Raw genomic sequence first — 15,630 nt, 5'->3', positions numbered from 1 at the left:
CTAACCCTTTCATGTTTGGGCTTTACTCAAACTTGGTAATGCTTTGCACCCAAACTTGGAGAGAATAAGTAAAATTGTTAAAGAATTACCAATAGTAATGGAGTAATTCCTATGTATGCAAGTGATGTGGTGAGTGCTCTTGCATTGGAGATTTTGTAGTTTAGCAAATATGGACTAGACCATATAGGTGCGCACAACTATTGAGCACACTTGCCTTGGATCTTTTGTAGTTTAGTAAACATGGATTAAACCATGCAAAGTGATAGAAGTTATATCACCTCTGGGTACGAAAATTTGCCCTTCCAATTGTGCTTTAATCATTCCTTGATCTCTCCCAATTGATTCTTCAATAATCATTGCAACATCATCTCTCTCTCTGATACTTTTGTTACTATAATGATCCGTTTTCTATTGAATTTCTTCATGCAATCCTTTGACAAAACTTGTAAATAATTACTGCTCACTTAGTGATGGATTTCCCTTTGTAGTACTACTTTTTTATTTGCTAAAATATTTTGCCATGATTTTAATTCCTTTGAACTATCCTAGATAATGTCAATTTTTTCGCTCATTTGATCTTTCATGATTGTCGGAATTTGTGGATGAACCCTTCTTGTTGAAAGCCATCATTGTTCCATTTGTTCCTATAAATTATAGTATAAAGTTTTGGATGAGTATGGGAGGTTAAATTATCTTTCTCTTGCCTTGAAATTTCTCTATCCGTCTTTGTTCAAACAAAGCAATGAACTCTTTGGGATTACTCTATTTGAGAACATATGGTTGATGTTTGTTTCCTTGACCCGGTATTGACAACCATGAAAATGAGGTTTGTAGATTTTATTTATTGTGGATCATCAAAGTTCTTAAAGTGTCAAATAAATATTCAATTGATTTGCACAAGTTGCTTGGACTGTTGTTAGTGCCACCAAATTAGTTCAATTAAACTCGACATAAGAGTATGATATCTGTCGATGGAGATTCCACAATCTTGTTTTTTCATGTTGAAATTCTCCAATTGATAATGTTTGTATTGGATAATGCCAACTTCTAGATGGAGTGTTGCCCTTTGAGTAATAATTTGACAAATATGCCCAATAATCTTTAGAATTGATGTTGGAATATTGCCTTTGAATGGCTACCCCTACTACATATATTTTGTTGAAGTTATGATGATTTTTCCTTCAAAATGAGCTTGAAATTGGTGTAGGCATTGGCCTTTGAAATCATGTCCAGTAGGGCTTTGAGTAGGTTATGACTAGTCAAACATACAATAAAAATAAGGTCGTTTGAGGAGTCCTTGGTTTGAGTAGGTTATGACTAGTCAAACATACAATAAAAATAAGGTCGTTTGAGGAGTCCTTGGTCTTTAAGGCTGTGTAAACATTCTTGAAAGGAGTCCTTGGTCTTTAAGGCTGTGTAAACATTCTTGAAACTTAAAAAAACTAAAGCAAATGCGGTTAGACTAATTAGAGTTAGCTTAGTTATGTTAGTCTAACTAACTTGGGCTAGCTTAGTTATGTTAGTCTAACTATGGTTAGATTGCTTTAACTTAGGGTTATCGACCTTACGTAAGATTAGTTCACCTAGGCTATACTAACTATGATTTGAAATAACTAACCTAACTAAGTTGGATAGCTAGAGTTAAGCTCATTTGTTAAACTATAACTAACTAATGGTTAGTGGGTTTGGTTAGGTGTAGTTTGGTTAGAGTTAGTTTTTGGTTAGGGTTAGATTAGTTTTAGGGTTTGGTGGGGGAATGCGACGACGATGATTTTCATGAACTCACATGCTAAGTCACACATATGTAGCATTTGGATAACAAGGCTTATCTTGACAAGAATATAAATTGACACACATGAGGCAAGCTCATGTGTATGCGACATGCGGTGGATGGACTAGAATTGCAGTGGACCAGAGTAGTGTGCATTGGGTAGAAGAAGGGGATGATTTTTGAGAGGGAGTCAAGGGGTAGTGCTAGCTTAGTGGCAATGGTCTATCAATGGTCTGTGAAGGGGCATGGCCAATGGTCCATCAATGGTCGATGAAGGGTAGTGCCAACTCAAGCATAGTGGTAGCGTTGCAAGGTGGGTAGTTAGGGGGGCGCAAGGGGAGTGCCTTGGATGGGAGGGAGGGCGTTTTGAGGGGGTGGTAGGGCAATTATGGTTTGGAGATGGGGTGGTAGGTAGGGATAGGTTGTGGCATAAGGGGGTTGGGGAGGGGGGGTTGGGCAAGGATGGTGAGGAAATACAATGCATGTGCGGAGGGTCCTTGAGGGGGGGGGCGGTGAGAGTTGAGGTGGGAGGGAGAGTGCCTAAGGGGGATGGTGGGTGGGGGTGTATAGGGTAGGTAGGGGTTTTCGAGGGCACGAGGGGGTGCATGGGCAACACATAGATAGTTAAGGGGTGGCTAAAAAAGTGCTAAATGGAGGGAAATGGTCAGTGACGTGATGCTTGAGGCATCATCGCATGAGGGAGGGAGGGGGAATATGGTGAGGTTGCGGTTGAATGTGAAAAGACAGAGAGGGAAAGAGGCAAAGGGAGAGGGGGGAAGGGGCGCATGGAACTGAACGAAAGAGGTTCTAGGGATTGAAAGAAGGGTGAGAGGGAATGGAAGGGGGAGAAGAGAGAATGGAAGAGGGCAAACATGTTGTGAGCTAAGCTTTTAAGGACTATTGCTTAGACTCCATGACATTGCTCGAAACCTATTTAATTGGGTTTTTGGGAGCCTTGTGAGGAGCAAACAAGATCTTGTGCTTCTCAATCGAAGTTGAGTGCATTTTGGAATGAGATACAAGTTACACACTTGAAGACATGCTCCAATAGCTACTTCTCTAGGGATTTTGGTGCCTGGTAATGTCTTGATTGCACCTCACATTATGGAATATGAAGGGTGTTGACCCAAGATTATGAGTATACTAGTGCAATTCATCATGCAAGATTTCATGAAGATTATGGAAATGATGGCTCACACCTTAGTTTCAAAAATAAGGACATGGACACGTTAAATCTACTAATGATTTTGAAAAGCATGCAGACTTGAACGTCTAGTTTGAAATTTCCATATGTGCCAGTAGCCCTTCACTCAAATACGGTGGGATTTGCCATGTCTTATCCCAAAAAGGTGACCAACTACAACTGTTGATTGGATTATGCCCCACCTAGCTCTAATAAATGGTTTAAATAAATTTCGTTGACTACTTTTTAAAACAAAATCAAAAAATTGTTGAGGTTGAAATTATACAAGAGGACCAAATCCCCTTCCTAAAATATTTTGAGCTTGATCCTCTGATCCGCCCATGCTTTTTGCCTTTCTTGGATGACGTATGGTATGCCTGCTTGTTGCCTTTCTTGGAGAATGTGATCATTTTTAGCTACTTGTTTTGTTTGAAATTCTATAGACTTACCTAGACTCAATTTCTCTACTGCAATCCTTAGACTTGATAATACAAACTTTATTGGAACCACTGCTTCCAAAACATAGACCAACCAAAATGGAGATATACTAAGAATTACCTTAAAACATGTCTTGAATGCCAATGTGGAATTCAATTTCAAACTAGACGATCGAGTCTGCATGCTTTTCAAAATCATTAGTAGATTTAACGTGTCCATGTCCTTATTTTTGAAACTAGGGTATGAGCCATCATTTCCGCAATCTTCAATCTGGCATGATGGATTGTGCTAGTATACTCACAATCTTGGGTCAACACCCTTCATATTCCATATTAAGGTGTCAGCCATTGTTTCCACAATCCACAATCTTGTGGTCAGCACCCTTCATACTAAGGTGTGAGCCATCATTTCCACAATCTTCAATCTGGCATGATGGATTGCACTAGTGTACTCACAACCTTAGGTCAACACCCTTCAATTTGAAACCAACTCAATTGGGCATATAAACCTTTTGTATGATGTTTTGCTATAGGAACTTTGCCATGCTTTTTGTGGGATTATCTTTAAGAGCAACTACCTTGACTTACTTGGTGCATTAGTCAACTGCTATCAAAATGTATTTGTTTCCCATATATTTTGTTGTTGGCTTGAATGAGCTGACAAAATCAAGTCCCTACTTTTGAAACGGTTACAAAGGCAACACCAATTTAGTGGCATTCTATCTTCATTCATTGGATGGCCAATCCTTTGACAAAACCAACAGTGCTTAGCTAAACGAATGCATCTTTGATCACAGTAATATGCTGCCATAATGTCACCCAGAATATTGTCCTCCTGGTCATTTCCTTAAAGAAGTGCTCACTTGAAACATCTTGATGTGCCTCCTACAATATGCTTGCTATTCATGATTCGAAAAGAAGGTATTAGAAAAAGGCTGGAATGGATTTGTTATAGTGGCAATATTTAGCTTTTGATAATCCATACAGATCTAGAACTTTCCATTTTTCTTTTGTCACAATGGGAGACAATCAAGTCACCTTCTCTAATGGGTAGATGAATCCCACTTTTAGCAATTTGTTGATTTCTTGCTTCACATATTTGATAAAGTTTGTATTCACTCTGTATCCCTAATGCACTACTGAAATTGCAACCTTCTTTAGATTGACCCTGTACATGCACACTCTTGGGCAATACTCTTTAGATTGAACTAGTGTACACACCATCTTGGGTCAACACCCTTCATATTTGTGTAGTACCATGCAAAAATTGCACAGAACTCTACATATAATGCATAGTCCAAAAATTTCCTTGCACATGAACAATGATATTTATGATTTGGGGTTTTTCTTTTATACCCAAGTTTAACTCTTGAAGGTCTTCCTCTTTGGCCTAGAGAGCTTCTATATGTGCTCCTCATAGGTTGTCCATGCCTTGTTGATTACATCTTTGTTTCATTCTCTTTTTCCCTATCGGATTGCAATTCCAAAGTAGGTATCTATTCCTAGTTTCCTTCTACATTTTTTTGAAAACCATTGCTTCCATTGCAAAAATAGCTAACGATTGACTTCTTTTTGTCCCTCTTATACATACCTTCCATCCCTCCTGCACATACCTTCTAAAGAATTTCATCCACATCAACATTAAAGATTGGCATGATGGTCGAGAGATTCAAATTAAGGAATTGCTACTTTTCATCATCATTGATTTTTGAAACCATATTGATCCCTTGTGCAATCGAGGGCCATACCTCCTTGCATAGAACAACTTTGGGTAACACTTCCAGCTTGTGCTTCTTGTTTCGTCCAAGCACAATATTCTCAATGCTCCCCAATCCTATTTGACTTGAGCTTCTTTGAAACATGGTCTTCCAAGGAGCATTGGGTATGGCACATTACATTTTTTTATTTTTAGGGGAATAACGTTTACTCAGAAGACCAGTCCTTAAAAAAAAATTTACTAGTTTCATATAATGCCTATTGGCTTGACTCTTCTTTGGTCCTTACAAAAAAATTTACTAGTTTTATATAATGCCTATTGGCTTGACTCTTCTTTGGTCCGCAACCATCTTCACTTGAAATGGTTTGGGATCCAATCTAGTCATGCCCAACCACTCATACAAAAATTGAGGTAGTATATGTATGTCTGAACCACCATCTAAGAGTGCTCCCATAATTCTGGGCCCTAGAACTATACTTATAAGGTCGACACCTTGTAATCTATGTCTTTTAGTTCTTCTTGATAGTTTGCTAATTGCTTTCAAATGCCTGGTACCATGCAATAACAATTGGTCCAATGTGGTCTGGATCTATTCTTGTTTCAATGCTTTGAATAAGTAAGCTTAAAAAACTTCTAGTTTCACGGTCTTAGCTCTGGGTTGCATACCTGACTTCTTCAGATTGGATTACCAACTTTCGACCTTTGAGCTTCATGCTTTGGGCCCTTTGGATTGAATTTTTAGTTTTGTTTTGGATTGTCAAATTGTACCAGGCTCCTTGGATCCCTAAATTTTTTGAATCTTTTGAGAATTCTATTTCTACTTGTTCCTTATCTTGCCATATTGGATTGGCCTTCTTTTGAATTGCAATTGTCTTGGACTAGTTTTGCTAATTGCTCCTTTGGATGGACTCAACTTCACTTTCTCTCTACATGCATCCTGAACAATTTCATCTTATGTGCATTTCTATTTCCATATACTTCTTTTTTACCATGTCCTTCCATGTGGCCATTCCTGAAGGATTACCTCATTGCTTGTGGTGCTTATTGATTTTTTCCAAAGGATATTTTCCATAACTATAGGTAGAATATTGCACAATTGGGATTCCCTACTCTATCCGGTGCTCAAACAATAATGAGTAGGTTGGTCCTTGTCGGTGCTTCAATAGTACATGTAGTTCTCGTGTACTCCTTGATTCAAAAGTGAACTTTGATTCCAAGAATTTTCCTACTGAAATTGTTGCGTATTTGGATTTGAATCCAAAGACACTACATTTGTTTTAGTTCTTGGAGTCCTGTCGATATGTGGAGGTGGCTTTATCTATGCATTTGGATTATACCAGTACGAGCATACATTTGTATTATGATTTTTGGAGTAGATCTGATAAATATGATTTTGACTTCCTTTGTCTAGATTTAGAATTTTCAATTTCTCCTCTAAGAGTTTATCTAACTCAAATGAAGTTTCTCCCTTCTTTGCTTTTTGGTTGCCTTTTTTGTGCTTCTTTTCTTCCTTCTTTGACTTCTTAGTCTTCTTATTCTTTTTTTTGTTTCTTTTTGTTGTCATCATCAAAATCTTTGTTTGTTGAATTAGTCTCCAAATTTGAATCTTTCTCAAATTTCAAATTGGACTCTTTTTTGTTAGAATTGGAATTGCTATCCAACTACAAACTATTCTTCTTGGACTTTTTCTTAGAGGACCCAAATCGCCTCTTGATGCACTTTGGAATGTCAATTAGTGCATTCAATCCAATTCTCTTGTTGCACATGGGATGTCCAGATAGAGTCCCATACAAAAGTACTACATGAGCATTTTGTTGGTTGGTGTTTCTATTGGTTCCAACCTCGCATTTAGATGCATAATTTTTGTGCATAATCTCCCACCAAGAGCTTTTTCTTTTTCAATTGTCTTAACATCATTTGGTGTTTTATCCTTCTAAAAGTGTGCCAAGAATGCTACTTTTCCTTCACATATTTTGGGGTCTCATCCTTCCAAAAATGTGCTAGGAGATAGTGGCTCACATACCAAGAAATGACTTTGTAGATGTGCATGGCTCGAATGAATTATTGCTCGAATGAATTATTGCAATCTCGTTTGATGACTTGGTTAAAACAAAATAGATATAGGTGTATAGGCATAGGGCAACCATGCAAGCTCAAATGCAAGTACGGGTTTCCCTTTGAAACACAACCAAATCCCTCTACCACGATCAATAAAAAGACTCAGTGGTGGATTTGCTATAGATGAGCATATAAGAATAGGAACATTGTTCCATATCACTCAACCATGCTACTACTAACACATGAACATCTAGTGTATCAAAAACTTCGATATCTCACACTATCTTCTAAAGTATGCCATGAAAGCTGAACCAATTGGGTATTGAACCTTAGTGTAAATGATGCTAAATGGATGGGCATAAATAACCTAGATCTAGTCAAGTTAAAGATCATATTTGCCCTTTTGACCAAGCCAACGTCACTAGCCAAGGCAACACTAAATTGCTTGCAGATTTGCATCATCACATAGATTCCTCAAATTTTCTTTACATGATAAAGGAAATACTGGTGATTGCAAGTTTGTAGCCCTTAGATTTCATTTGATCCAAGGGCAGTGTAACTATTTTCTTCTTCTTGGCAATGTAACTACTTTTCCTACGCTTCCCTGCCTTGGAAGGTGCATTTCTCTCTTTTAATGTGACTTTTGCTCTGCCTGTGCTCTCAAGGTCCTCTTGAGACTCCGCCTCAATGCCTCCTCCCCAAGCTCCCTCATCGCCAATGGCCCTTGTTTACTGCTTTCCTCCTCACACTTTTGTTTGCCCTCCAATTTGCTTAAGACTTCTGCTTTTTTTCTTGCAATTTTGTATCGAGAGAGACAGAGATGGAGTTCGAAACGCTACTTTGGTTTGATGACCATGGAAAATGGGGTGGTCAGGAGGATGATGCGGGGAGAGCATTTGTTTCTTTTCGTCAAGTATTTTTGTGTCGAGAGGAGAGGGCAAGAGTGATTGCAAAGTTCAAAATGCTTGCAATTATGTATGGATTGAGCAGATAATGAGAGAGAGAGAGAGAGCGAGAGAGAGAGAGAGAGAGAGAGAGAGAGAGAGAGAGAGAGAGAGAGAGAGAGAGAGAGAGAGAGAGAGAGAGAGAGAGAGAGAGAGAGAGATTTCGCTTGAAATTTTGATCAAAAGGGGAGAGGTACATTTGATTGAGCTTGTAACCAAAAAGAGAAAGGTGCCTTTAGATATTCATTGCTCTTTGTTGGACCATGTCTCAAATTGTGTGTAGTGCCGATCCAATTGAGGATTCATCTCAACATCATGTTCGGTATGTGCATAGCACTAACTGAGAAGAGTTCTAAAAAGGAAAGGTTTGGAAACCAAAACCCTAACCCTAAAGGGATTTGCATATATTCATCATTTTCAACTAATACTAGTATACAATTAGTCATTTTTGGTGTGCTCCCTAGCTGTGCCCTCTCTCCTCTCCTCTCTCCATATTTGTTCATGGTATCAAAGCACATGGGTTAACCATTTGCTGAGGCACCTTCTGTGAGAGTGTGAGAGATTGAGAGTTCATCTTTCATTCCATTGATGAAATGACTTCCATTCATTTTTGTCCATTTTCTCTTGAGAGATTTCAGCTGAGAGGAAGAGAGATTTCCATTAATCTCCTTACATTTCCTTTCATTCTTATGAGAGAATTTTTGTCACTTGAGAGAGGGAGACTTGTGAGATAGTCATTGAGAGAAAGTGAGTGAAATTTGTCTTGTTTCCTTTTAGAAAATTCTCTCAGTGAGAGAGAATAGAGAGGTGTTGCTCTTTCCTAGCTTATTCTAATGCAAGCCCGGTGCACAAACTTAACAGAAAACTATCAGCTGCACATTAAAGGTCCTCAAGCATCGATGACCTAGTGACATTAATGATTTCTTAAGGCTATCTACATGAGGCAACCTATTTACATACTTGGACAGCAGGACAACGACCAAGTGCAAGACAAGGCTTCATCAACTCTAGGCAACTAAGGTGGCCAGCTCCATCATTGCAATTGACTGCACTCTTCTCCAACAACACTCCAACAAGGCAACATAGTTCCAAGGCTCTTGCCAATGGCTTGGACACCAAATGCAATGCCAAAGAAGCAAGGCAGCATAGTGGGAAGACAAAAAGGCATATCAAGTGCCTCTTCACTCTAGCAGACAGCCATCGATCCATAGCAACCTAGCGGAATGCTTAGACCTATGATCTGGCTTCTCAACCTTTAGTCGACTAGCGAGCTCCAACCTACATACAAGCTGTCAAGCCTTATCACCCATGATCGTCAAAGCAAACATGCCTTCCACGATGAGCTCCATCTCACATGACCAATGCTACAACAAGACTATGCCTTCAACCTATAGCTACACATAAGCAACTCCATCTATCTCCCCACAAGCGATGCAAGCACCCCTAGAGCAACTCTTACATGCAATGCCCGTAATGAATAAGCTTCCAACAAACAAGCATCTACAATGCAATGACTAACTGTGCTCACACAAGGTCCGCCTCCGCCTCCAAATGGTTAACCTAGCGCTCTACACCATTATGCGACCTCTCCATCGACCAGGCTCTAGTAATTCCTCCAACCACGACTCTTAGAATGACTCGGGGAAGATGACATCTTCCTCTTCGTGATGGAATCTCCCATGATTTTGGAGCATCTTTCAATATTCCATGAAATTTTCTAAAGGTTCTGGCGACAAAGCTTGATCCATATCAAACATGGCACCACAACCATTTGACATGTGGCACATCATTAGCTTATCTTGCCACATCAATAGGAATCTATAGTTACCACATCAGCAGAGCTGCTTGGCTACCACGTCAGCCTTATTTCTACATGGCATCCCCATCTGCCACCCCAACAACACTAACACATCATCATCTTCCCACATCACCCCACTGACTCAGCAAATGCCATGTCATCATTGTTGGCAATCAGCTAGGCTGTCATCTCAGTAGCCACCTCATTGTGCCATGTCAGCCTTGGCTAGTCAATTGCCACATGGCACAACCCCTGCTAGGCATAGGCATAGTGTGCACACTACATATGGCACCCAATTGCCACCTCAGCATAATACTTCATAGGCACACCCCTTGCCAGGCACTGTTTCTGCATGTGACCCCTCTTTTTGCATCATCATTTGCACCTTTTTTGCCCCTCCACCTAGATCAAGTTGTATCTCTTGATCCAGGAAGAATTTGAGGATGCTCCAAAAAGAAAAAACTCTTAATTTTTCATGCTCTATGTGCTTGCCACATCATGCGCACATTTTGGTCCATGTATAACACACATTTTAGCCTTGCACATACATAAGCCTCTACATCGATGCATCTGACCCAACACCTATAATGAACACAAGAAGAGGAATTATTTGCTGCTTTTTCATTGCTTGATGGTTGGTCTAGATCTAGATCTAGATCTAAGTAGATTAGATCACACTTAGAAGAGAGAACTCCAAAGTAGTCAATCAAAGCCATGCCCAAAAATTCCCAAAGAGTTTCTACTCGAAGTCATTCCCTATGCTCTCATGCAGTTTCACATCATCATATTTTCTGAAACCCAACCTTTTATGATTTTGTGAGTAGACTTCAGAGTTTTCACACGCATTGGCCAATTGATTAGTGGGAAAATTACACAATATTTGATGTTATACTCACATGCCACCATTGTAAAGACTATTTGCCATTTTCTAGCATTGTGCACATAAGTTGAGCCTTGTAAAGCCTCTTGTCTATTCCTAGCATCATTTGCCACAAGCCTTGTAATAGATTGGATATATATTGCAGCTCTATCTTCATCAACAGTTCATAATGCACTTGATACAGATAGTGTTTTGTAGTTAATCCAGACAATCTTTTTCATAGGTACTTTGAGTACGATCTTGCACCATGTCTACCACTAGTGACCTTAATTTGGAGCCATTTGTTAAGGTAGACCACTCCAACTATGGCACATGGAAATACCGAATTGAGACCATTCTTGTACTTCAAGACAAGTGGGAGCGTGTCTATGCGTCTACACCTAAACCATCTAACGGTTCAACCGCAAACTCCCACCATTGCTGCAGCACAAGCTGAAGGATCTACTCTTGCACCAATGGTGTCCACATCTATAGTAGATGTTGCCATTACCCGAGCATAGGAATAATGGGACAAGAAAGACAAATATGTATATCATTTAATCAAACAGAATGTGTAAAATGTCATGCTTGGTCAACTCAACACAGTGAAGACATCAAAAGAAGCATGGGGTATGCTTGCAACTCGTTTCGAGTCTAAGAACACATCTAGGATTCTGACACTGAGAAACCAAATCAACTAGAGTTTCTACAACGGTCATCATGCTTACATACTCAGAATCAAGGATTACAAGAATAAACTCACAGTTGTAGGAGAGACAATGAATCCACAGAAATGGCTCAAGTCATCCTGAATGGACTAGGAGAGGGATACAACAATCTAGTCTAGAGTATTGCCATTCAGAGGCAAATTCCAACACTAGAAGAATTACAGTCAGTGTTACTTGGTGAAGAACTCTAGATTCAGACCATTCATGCATGCAAAGGTCATTCCAATGTTCAAGCATTCATAGCTTCAGACAGAGGTAAAGGTAGAGGTAGAGGTAAAGGCAAAGGTAGAGCATCTCAGTAAAGTGTTCATCATCAACAAAATCATCATCAACAACGTCAACATACACAATAGCATCAACATCAACATCTAAGATGAAATCATTTCAATAGAGGAGGATTTCAAGGACAAGGGAATGTATCCACCAATGTGTCAAACATTCAGTGCAAGTAGTGTCATAAGTTTGGACACTATGAAAGAGATTGCCACAAGAAGCAATACGACCAAGGAGGTCAATCCAACAGCAATCAAGGGAATTTCCATGGAAGAGGAAATCATCGTGGTGGATCTTCAAATCACAATCATTATGCCAATGAAACTTAGAATATGTTTCTTGCAAGTGACGATATGTAGAAGACTAACACAATATATCTTGACATAGATTTGTAATTCAAAAGGGGAATGTAGTTGTCAAGTTGATCAAGTAGATCAAGGTCCTCGGTACATTGATAGCGGTGCATCATCTCATATGACAAAGCATTAGGAATGGTTCACAGAGATGAAACCATTAGAGGGACAAAAGAATGTTACCTATTTAATTGGCTTCCGACCGATCAATTTAGGTAGTCACTGGATACAAGCCATGCATTATTTGGTTGCATAGCATATGCCCACATACATGATGATCATCTCATAAAAACGTAAATGCATCATGGTTGGCTACTACAGTGAAGAAAGCAAAGCATACAAAGTGTATGATCCCATCAACCAAAAAGTCATAATCTCTAGAGATGTAATATTTGATGAAGAATCAGAATGGAAAACATCAAATACACATGAGATAGATGCACGATTACTTAGTCACCTACAAAAAAGATTGATGAAGAAGAGAAATAATTGCTAGAGACACCCCAAGAAGAGCAACAACTCAGGCAGTCTACTAGAGAAAGCATACCACTAGCCAGATTGGCATATGCTCGAAAAGGCAAGGCAATTCAGATTGAAACCACCAATTATGCTCTAGGACTACGATCATGGCTACAAAAGAGCTAGTGTACTTTGAAGATGCAATTGACAAACCAAAATGGAAAATTACTATGAGTGAAGAAATGGAAGGTTTGTACAAATTCAATACTTGGGAATTATGTGACCTTCCACTAGGAAACAAGGCCATAGCAAACAAATGGGTTTACAAACTGAAGTACAATTTAGACAGAAGCATTGAAAGATACAAAGCTAGACTAGTTGTTGCAAAACAATTTGCACAGCAATACAATTAAGATTATGATGAGACATGCTTCAGTAGTAAAGATGGATTCCATATGATTCTTGATATCACTACCGACACTCACTAGATGGAAAGTGTATCACCTAGATGTCAATAATGCTTTTCTTAGACGAGGAATTCTACATGCTCCAACCAGTAGGGTATGTTGAACCAAGGAAAGAGCATCATGTGTTCCATGTCAAGAAAAGTCTCTATGGCTTGAAGTAAGCACCCATAAATTGGTATAGCAGAATTGACAATTATTTTCCTAATCTACGATACATGAAGTCAAATGTAGATCATAGTCTCTACTACAAAATTCAAGGGGAAGACATCACTATTGCACTTTTGTATGTAGATGATCTGATTGTGATAGGTAGCAATGATAGCTTCATCAACAAGCGAAACAAGACTCATCTACAAAGTTTGACATGAAAGATCTTGGACTTATGCACTATTGTCTTGGAATTGAGTTCTGGAGAGATCTAGACAGCACCTTCATGAGCTAGCAGAAATATGTTGATAGTCTCTTAAAGAAGTTTCATATGGCAGATTGCAAGATTGTAGCCACTCCCATGGAATAGAGTTTGAAACTTACCAAAGATCCAGACAAACCTATAGTCAATGACAAGCACTATGGATAGCTCAGTGGATCTCTTATATATTTGACTATCACGAGGCTAGATATTTGTTATGCAAGAAGTTCACTTGCACACTACTTCAAGAATAAAATTTTCGAAACACAAGAACTACACAAAATCCTACCATGCCATGATGATCTCTAAGTGGTTCCAGAAAAATAAACTTCAGATTGACATCATAGCCATCCTCCTCATGCAGATGCTTCTCATGCTGGTAGAAAGTAAGAACCATGTTTGATTCCTAAACCCAAATAGGAGGCCTAAGATCCTCGTCCTTGTAATGCTTCAAGTCAATCATATAATTCTTAGAAAGCCTCTCACTATACCTAACACACAAATGATAAAAAACAAACCCACAAACAAATAATAGAGAACGACAAAAAGCACTAAAAATCATAAGAAAATCACTCCCATAGAATCAGATCCCACAAAGAAATATTTCTCTTGAGCATATAAAGCTCAGTGCCACCATGCACACAAAAGTGACTCAAACAATAGAACATCAAATGTCTTTGTAGGCCTCGACGTAAAGTTACACTGAAGTCTATATTGTCCAAAATCCTTCTCTCTTGATCAATACCTATTACAGAACTCTTTTGCTGAGATCTAGGACACCCCTGCTTCACCAATTACCAAGCCATAGGAGCTAAAAGGCTCTTCTAACTCAAATAAAATACAAGATTATCAAGAATATTAAATGGCACCTTTGCGACACCAAAAACAACAACACAAATTTCTCGCTTCTTACGAAGAATTCTACTAAAACATCGATATATTTTCATCAAGCTCTTAGCCAGGTAAAGCTTCTTGTTCAATTTCTAAGCCTGAAGGAAGAACATTTGCAGCAAACTATTCAACTCCCTCAAATCCATCTTCTTTATAGGTGTAGAGTAATCCAAATATTTCATCTTCCCAACTCATCAAATCTTTTCCTTGCCCACTCATCCTTCATCAGACTATGATTCTCACCACCCCTAGACACCTATACCAATATATCCAGATCAAATTCCATAAATGGCACTCCACCAAGATCAAAACACTCCCCACCATCAATAGATGCAACACTAGAAGCCCCTATGTAATCCAACTACATACCACTACCATCTCCCTAAGTACCAACATCCATAGACTCATCCCTAGCACAAAGCTCAAAGGATAGTATCTCTACCATAAGAATAGAACACAAAGTCACAAAAATCAACAAACAACAAATCTCAACTCACAGCTAACTACCACTGATGCAAACCATAGAGCATCGTAGACTAAAACATCGCAAACCATGTAGCATCATTGAGCAAGAGCAATGACATGACGCTTTGCAAAGCAACACCAATGACACAACCTCAGAGAATAAGCACCACGAAGGTGTGCCAGAGTACCAAAATGAAAGCTCCACAACGTCCCCCAAAATACATGCAACCAACCAGTCTCATCAACACGTGCATCACTAACACTTAACTCGAGTTAACTACCAAATCACCTCCCCATGGCCCTCCACATGGGGGAATGGGCCATGGTCAATCATTTGGAGAAAGAAAGTGGCCAGGAAATGGCTCATGGCTTCCAATCACTCATTGTTTTGCAGTTGCTGTATTTCCCAAAATGGCCTCTCCCGGCCCATTCCCCTATCCATTGTTGGCTGTTGTCCACTTTTTTCCAAGATGTAGAGAGGGCAATATAGATGGTTCCCCTTTCATATATATGCTACATATTGCTTTACCTATGTCTAGTTATGGCTCATTTGCCAACCCACTTTTAGAGATAGAGAAGAAATAAAATTTTTGACGTCATTGAGAATTTGCAAGTGAAAGCTCCATATTGAGCTAAGTTGAGATCAAATTCAATCCCTAAATCAGTGCAAAGTGCATAAGGAAGAACTATCATATGTAAGCTATTTGTGGCTAGAAATCTTAGAAAAGTGAAAGAAGAATCTCAACAATGATGGCTTTCACTACAATAATCAGATTCCAATTATACTTATAGGTAGAAAGCTTCTTTTGTATAGATAT

Source organism: Dipteris shenzhenensis, chromosome 14 (assembly GCF_047967505.1).
Source record: "Dipteris shenzhenensis isolate YYH24624 ecotype China chromosome 14, Dip_SZ_1.0, whole genome shotgun sequence".
NCBI classification, from domain to species: domain Eukaryota; kingdom Viridiplantae; phylum Streptophyta; class Polypodiopsida; order Gleicheniales; family Dipteridaceae; genus Dipteris; species Dipteris shenzhenensis.
Note: the sequence above shows the minus strand (reverse complement) of the source record.